We start from the raw sequence: 8,069 nt of genomic DNA, 5'->3' as shown, positions 1-8,069 counted from the left end.
TCTAAGGAAAATGTGTTAATTTTGGATATAGAAGAGAATTTTTAAAGAAGTGTTTTAAAAAAACACTGCACTTGTAAAACAAGAATATGAGGGGGAAAAAATAAGAGCTTTTGGAAATTAAAAATATGATTGTTGAAGGTAAGATGTCAACAGAAAGACCAGGACCCTAAAATGAGAAGATCTGGCAGAAAGGAAAGCATAGAGAATTACTTGTTGTAAATATGAAAGACAAGCTAATAAACTTAAATGAAAAGTCTACTCCCAAAATTAGTCTAAAAATGAATTTGTGAAAGAATAGAGAATCTTGAACCAAAAAAAAGTATCAAATAAATAATACTAGAGACTATCACAAAGTTGAAGAAGTCTTAAGATTATAAGGAAAATTAATGGTAAAAAAAAAAAAATCACACATTGGTAAATCAACATAAAATTCCAGAACATCAAGAATATAGAAGGGGGAAGGGTTTACATTAAAAGATTAAATAAAAAAAAAAAAAGATTGCCTACAGATGAAGTAAAATCAGACTGGCATTTTATTTCTCATCAACACACTACATAATGGGAGACAATAAAAAAATGCCTTTGAAATTATTTTATTTATACAATTTTATACCCAGCAAAACTATCACTTAAGGGTAGAATAAAGACATTTCAAACATGCTAGGACTTAGAATTTTCACCTCTTCTATTTCTTCTTTAAAGTTAGTTGAGGTTCTAATCTAACAAAACAAAAAAACCAAGAAAAAGGAAAATATGGAATCCAGGAAAAAGTATAACTAACCAAAAGGGGCGATAAAAATTCCAGGATAATGACTGTGCTTCAATCTTATAAAGCAATAAGTTTACATTTAGCAGCTCATAGAGAACTCAAGAGAGATATATCTGCAAAAAGAATGAAGAGGGAAGAATCTGGAAGATTTTAAGAATGGGATTTTAAAAACAATTCAAGAAAAAGTCATTAGAAATGTTTCAATATGAACTTGCAATTCACAATGTAACTGGTGAAACAAAACATATTTTGAAAAAGATACTCATTTTAACTTGTAATATTATTTTTTTTAATATGTTTTATTGATTATGCTGTTACAGTTGTCCCAATCTCTTTTCCCTCTGCTCCCCTTCACCTGGTGGCCCCCCTCCTTCCCATTGTCTCTCCCTTTTAGTCCATGTCCATTGGTTGTGCATATAGTTCTTCTCAGCCTCTTCCTGTCTACTCCATTCCCTCCTACTATGCTTCTTAATTCCTCTATCATGTCCCTCCCTTTCCCCCTTCCCCCTCTCTGCTGGCCTCCCCCCAGTATGTTCCCCATACCTATAGTTCTTTTTCCACTCTCGTTGTCTATTTAGTTTGCCTTTGTTTCGATTCCTTAGATTCTGTTGTTGGTTCTTGTGATGCAGTTTTCATTTTAATGTTCATAATTTTGATCCTGTCTTTAACATTTCATATAATAGTGGTTTGGATCTAATGAACCCCTTCAGTTTTACTTTGTCCTGGAAGCACTTTCTCTGCCCTTCTATTCTGAATGCCAGCTTCACTGGACAGCGTATTCGTGGCTGTAGGTTTTTGATTTTCATGACTCTGAATATTTCTTGCCAGTCCCTTCTTGCCTGCAGGGTCTCCTTTGAGAAGTCAGCTGATAGTCTAATTGGAACCCCTTTGTACATGATTCTTTTCTTCTCTCTTGCTGCTTTTAAGATTCTCTCTTTATCTTTAATTTTTGACAATTTGATTACAATGTGTCTTGGAATGTTTCTCCCTGGGTCCAGTTTTTCTGGAACTCTCTGTGCTTCCTGGACCTGTAAGTCTATTTCCTTCCCCAAGTTCGGGAAGTTCTGCCTCATCATTTTTTCACATAATTTTTCAATTGCTAGCTCTTCTTCTTCGCCCTCTGGCAAACCTATTATCCGAATGTTCGATTGCTTATAGCTGTCCCAGAGGTTTCTGAGCCTCTCCTCACTTTCCTCACTTTTTGTTTCCTCTCTCTGCACTGGTTGACTGTTTGTTCCTTCTCTATATTCCGGTTTGTTGATTTGATCTTTGGATTTTATTTCCTCACCACTTGTCTCGTATGTGTTTTTGTTTGTTTCAGTATGAGTAGCTTTCGTTCCTTTCCTGTCTTGTTCCAAATCTTTTGTTAATTCTGTAAGCCACCTTATAACTATAGCTCTAAACTGAGCCTCAGAAAGGTTTTATATTTGTTCGTCTGTCAGGTCTCGGGTCTGCTGCCTGGTGAGCTGCGTCACTGGGATTTCAATCGTCATCTGCTTCATTCTGACAGATTTGTGTTTAGCTTTGCTTCCCAGGCAGGCTGTAGGGGACGGAACCCCATGCACTCGTCACTGCCCTGTGACCGGCAGCAATTGTGACCAGCGGCAATCAGCGACCCTTTTTGCCGTTCTGTGGTGCTTTGTGTGGGGGCGGGGGTCCCAGATGGATTCCTGCCATTACTCTCTGGTGAGAGATCGGGACCGTCGCCCTCCCCTCTGGGCCTCTCCGTCCAAGGCAATGGGGTGTCGGCCCTCCCCAGCGTTGGAATCACAAGCTGCTGGGACTCGACTGCGGCCGGACCTGCTCCTCTGGCATTTCTCTCAGTCCTGCCGCTATCCCTGCTGCCACCACAGACAGCGCCACGTTTTCTCGCACCTCCTACCTGTCCAGACGAGCACCGCTGGTTTATAACTTCATACGTTGGGTTTCCATGTAGTTTTAGTTTCTGGAATTTCTAGTTATCTTTTGTTTTGAGGTAATTGTATTCCTTCTTAGTTGTAGAGGGAGACCAAGCATGTCAGTCTAAGCCTCCATCTTGACCAGAAGTCTATTATTGTTATTAATGAATTAATTTTCACCAGTTTTATAAAAATTAATATTGATTATATTTGTGCCAGTAAGAATGCAATTAAATGCGCGTTCTTATATGTATTGGTGTCTTTTTGAAAGGCAATTTGGCAATAACCAAAAAAATTTTTAATGTACATTTTTTTACTCAAATAGACGTTTCTGAAAATCTAGAATAAGGAAATATTTGCATTTGCATATAATACAAGAGCATTCACTATAGCATGGTTTGTACTTGTAAAAATAAAAATATTTTTATTAATATCAGTAAATAAGAAGTTGAATAAATTATAGCACATCCACACTGAGGAATGTAATGCAGCCATTTAATATATATAATATGTGTTTGTGTGTATATATAAAATCCAAGGAATATTGTTAGATGAAAAACAAACAGAACAACATGTATAAACTAAAGTATGTTTATATAAAACAAAAATTCAGCCCTGGCTTGTGTGGCTCAGTGGATTGAGTGCCAGCCTGCAAACGAAAGAGTCACTGGTTCAATTCCTAGTCAGGGCACATGCCTGGGGTGCAGGCCAGGTACCCAGAGCACAAGAGGTAACCACACATTGATTTTTCTCTCCCTCTCTTTCTCCTTCCCTTCCCCTCTAAAAATAAAATAAAATATTTTTTAAAGTGCAAATATATGTTTATATATACATACAAATGAAGAGGAATGGGCTCTAGGGTGGGGAGTAGGACTGAGAATAGGGGAGGGTCATGAGAAGTTTAATATGTTGCTCCAATATTTTGATTAGTTAAATCTTTTATAAATGAATATATTCATGTTAAATTTTAAAATGAATAAGCTCCCTAAAATAAAGTCCAGGCACTCTTAGGCTGCACACTAAAGAAGAGAGGTCTGAGACAAAGGAGGTGATTGTCCTGCTCTGTGCTTTGCATGTCATCATAGTCTAACACTGACTGCTGAGCACCAACCACTGCTGAAGAAGGACATGCACAAATTGGATCAAATCCAGAAGAGATAATCAGGATGATGAAAGAGCTGGAATGTCATAATAGCTGAGGATCAACATTTAAATCATGAGAGTGTTTAGCAAGGAAGAAAGAACATGATTTAAAAGAACATGATATTAAAAAGAAGAGAGAGAGAGAGAGACATGATAGCTCTTTTGAAATATGGAACTTATTCCATGTGGAATTGGACCAATGGGTGGAAATGCTAGAAGAAAAAAACAATTTAAGTTCACTAAGAAAAATAAAACTTTTGTTTAAAAACTATATACAAAGATTTAAAAGCGTGATACATTCTATTATCTAACCAATTTGTACAATTTTAAAAATTAAAATAATACCTAGGTGATGATAAAACAAACCCTCTCATTTATGGCTGTTTAATTGTCCTTCAGAAAGGCCGTTCCCAACTTTTCTTTTTAATGTATGTACATATCCATAGAATGTACACACAATAAAATTTCATTCAATAAGTATGTATTGGGCAACTATAATACTATGTACTAAGTATTGTGTTAGGCACTGAAATGCTGTGTGCTGGAAACTAGGTACTGACAGCTGCCCTTCTGATGCTTGGAGATCAAACTCTGGTTTCCCTGGGCTCAAGGCAATAGCCTGCCCCTGGAATCTGTTAAATTTGGCAATGTAAAATCTGTAAGTATCCCCCTTGCACAGATATGTATGTTTTAACCAACAAAGCATTTTACATCTTTTAGGAGGGGGAAGATGACTCAGATGGGTTCTTCCCTAAAAGATCATTTGGTGCAGCCTTTGCCAGAAGGGGGGCCCCTCAGTAGGCACCCTCCTCTGCTTTCACTTTCACGTTCATGGAAGTGGTAAGGATCCCAAAGAAAGGGTGCACTTTCAAAGGAAACTACAGGAAGAGTGCCCTCAGCCCAGCCCTGGCTGAAGCGGCTCACTCCACCATCTTCTGGCTCTAACAGAGCAGAAAGCATCTCTGCTCTAGCCCTTCCAACCCAAAGAGCTTCCAGAAGAGCCTGTGCCCTCTCTCCTCCACCTCCACTCCTCCAGGTGCTTGAAGTCAGCAGCCCATCCCTCTGTGTCTTCTCTCAACCCAAACACTCTTATCACTGCTCCTGGATGGTGCATGTCCCCAACCCTCAATCTCAAGGTTCTTTCTTGAGGTTCCTTATGCACTCAGAGTAGACTTATGGCTCTTTCCCAAAGTCCTTCTTCAACCTAGTGTCCCTTTTTTAACCAGCCTTGCCCTAGATAATAAATGGCTTCTTCTAGTAAGTGAACATATAATCAGTTTTCTTAGCCCATGTGGGAAGTCTAACAGTGCCGCCATGTTGGAGGGCTCATGCAGATGTATCATGGGAATTGTCCCACAAGCAAACAGCATGGCTTGGGCTGTCCCAGGGCAATCGAGGAGAAACCGTTTTCAACATTGGTCCAAGAGGTTCGCTTTAGTTGTGTGAGCATAGTTGTGTGAGCATAGATGTGTTGCAAGAATGGTCTGGGGAAGAAGCTGTTCAAACAGGGTTAGGGATGCGTCACTTTGAGTTAGGCATCTTAAAACAGAAGGTGTTAGTGACAAGGTAGAAATTGTCATCCTCATTTTATAATGGAGGAACTGGAGGCACAGACAGGTTAGGCAAATTGCCCAAGGTTACCCAGCTGCAGAACCTAGCTCCAAAATTCCAGCTCTTAACCAGTTGCTGGCCAACAGAAAATGGCCCACTGGGGACTCCCACCATCCCGCTGCAGCTGCTACTCCCAGTTCACAGATCCAGTCCCACAATGGAACTGAAATGGGTGTGTACCTTACACACCTGTCCTTTCTTCTCCACACACTCCCCTGGCAATCTGCATTCTGTCACTGGTGGTCCCTTAGGTGGCAAACACCTGTCCCATGTTCAGTATAGCACGGTTTGGGTTGCTTTTTTAGATATTGATTGAGAAGACAGACTTTAGGATCAGAGAGACCTGGGTTGTATCCCTAAACTTCTCTGAGCCCCAACTCCTTATCAGGAACAGATGACTAACATCCTTATCTCTGGAGCCAGTTCCGTGGATTCCACACACAACACTTGTGAAGCACTTTGCCCGGCACTGCAGCCCTTAACAATGGTACCTGTTCAATTGTTATTAATATTAAAGGCTCACATAGAGGAGGGTCTTACTGATGAGGACAATGACACCTGCCCAGTGTTCTTGCTCGCCCAGTTCTCAGTGGGTCATTGTCCCTTCAGGATCCAGGCTGCCCGACACATCACCTGACACATCGTCATAACTTCCTGTGACTGGCCAGCAGTTTGCATTTCTCCCATCCCACAGATATCTCTCAGAGACTCTCAGGTGCTCTGTGACACAGGCAGCATTGCCTTCACGTGGCACACGGGCCCAGGGACATGGAGCAATCTGCCCAAGATTATACAGTAATTCAGAAAAAGCCATGCTTGTATTCCATGAACATAGCACTGTTTACCAGTGACTCAGGAAAGAATGGGGCAGCTGTCTAGTCCAGGCTGATGAGATCTTCTCAATGTAAACAGAACCCTCTTCTGGGTCTTCTCAACAATCCTGCACCATCTCCCAGAGTCAGGCATCGCCACAGGCCAAGTCCATTGCCAGCTGGGCTCTGCCAAGAAACATGCAGCTCAACTACACTTGACTCTCAAAATAAATACTTTAAGTAAGAACAGATGCCATCAGCTTGGCCCAGAGCCATTGGTGGCACCAATAGCTTGTAGGAACATGTGGGAGGCCCCGTGGAAGGTGCCAGGTCAGGCTTTCAGGATCTCCTAAGCACACTCCCTGGGTGGACCTGAAGATTCTGCCCAAGAAGACACATTTCAGAAGAGAAGAGGTTGTGGTTCAGCAAGGAGAACCCCTGCCAAGGGCCGAAGAGCTGGTCTTGTTCCCTCTTTGCAGCTCTGAGCAAATCCCTCTAGCTCTGGGACTTCATTTTCTGTAAATGAAGGTTGCAGGGAAAGTTCAAAGAGCCTAGCAAACTGTAAAGGGCTGTTGGGTGGGTGGGGGATTATGGTAGCCTGACCACCTTGGGATGTCTCCTGCTGCTTTCATGAGGCATGAAGGAGAACCAAAAGGGGACTGTCCAGGTGGCCAGGGCCTGAGGACTGGGACAAGAAAAGGCCATGGACAGAATCAGGGCCTCTTCCCTCCTCCCCGTTTCTAAACAGAAGGCTCCCAAACACATGGTTCAAATTCTCTCTCTCTGCTTTATCTTTTCCTTCCTTCCTTCCTTCCTTCCTTTCTTCTTTCCTTTTTTCCTTCCTTTCTTCCTTCCCTCCATGCTTCTCTTCTTACTTCCTTCTTTCTGTCTTTCTCCTATATGCCTCCAGCCATTGACAATTCCTCTTCATTCCCAAAACAGACTATGTTTCATCTCTCCCATCTCAGGACCTTTGCATCTGTGGTGCCCTCACCCTGGGCCATTCTTGCCACACCTCCTTGTCTTGTGGGTCTCCGCTTAGATAGCACTTCCTCTGGGCTGGTTGAGAGGCCGGCCCGTCTGCTGGGTTCTCCTAGGGCTCAGTGTCTATGACTGTCTGTGTCTGCTCAGACTGAGCTCTCACAGCAGGGGCTTCTTATCCACCAGCCTCCCTAAAATCAGGAGCTCAGGAAATGTGGACTGAGTGAGTAAATATTTCTCAAAGACACAGAGCAGAAGGATGAAGCCTGGGTCCTCTTTCTACAAGTCCAGTGTTGATTCACCCACTCATTCCTTCCTTTAATTATTTACTCACATAATAAATATTTGTTGAGCACCGTCAACAAGCCAGGTACTCTGCCAAGTGCCAGGCTTACTGTGGGGAAACAGACAAGTCCTCTGTTCTCAGGGAGTTTGCATTCTAGAAGGAAAGGACAGGAAATATCAGATAGTGAGAAAAATAATCGGAGAATGATGAGTGCTACATGAAAAATTAAAATGAGCTACTGTGACAGCGCTTGACCTGCTGGACACTTAAATTGGGCAGATGGGGAAGGCCTCTCTAAAGATGGACTGAGAGCCAATGACAAGGAAAAAAAAAAAACCAAACAACTAGCCTTGTGTCAGTGGGAAGAGTATTCTAGGAAGAGGACAGCTAGTACGCAGGACTTAAATGGCAGATTATAACAGAAGGAAGGCCGTGTGATGGAATGCAATGGATGAAGGGGAACATGTCTGAGATAAGGCCAGTGAAGTAGGAAGAAACTAGTGTAAGGAGGGCCTTGCGGCCCATGATAAGCAGATTCTATTTTAGTCAAGTGGAATGGGGTCCAATGG

This window comes from Furipterus horrens, unplaced genomic scaffold (genome assembly GCF_987537825.1).
Source record: "Furipterus horrens unplaced genomic scaffold, mFurHor1.1.pri manual_scaffold_5, whole genome shotgun sequence".
Lineage (NCBI taxonomy): Eukaryota > Metazoa > Chordata > Mammalia > Chiroptera > Furipteridae > Furipterus > Furipterus horrens.
The sequence above is the reverse complement of the archived record's forward strand: the minus strand, read 5'-3'. Positions refer to the sequence as shown.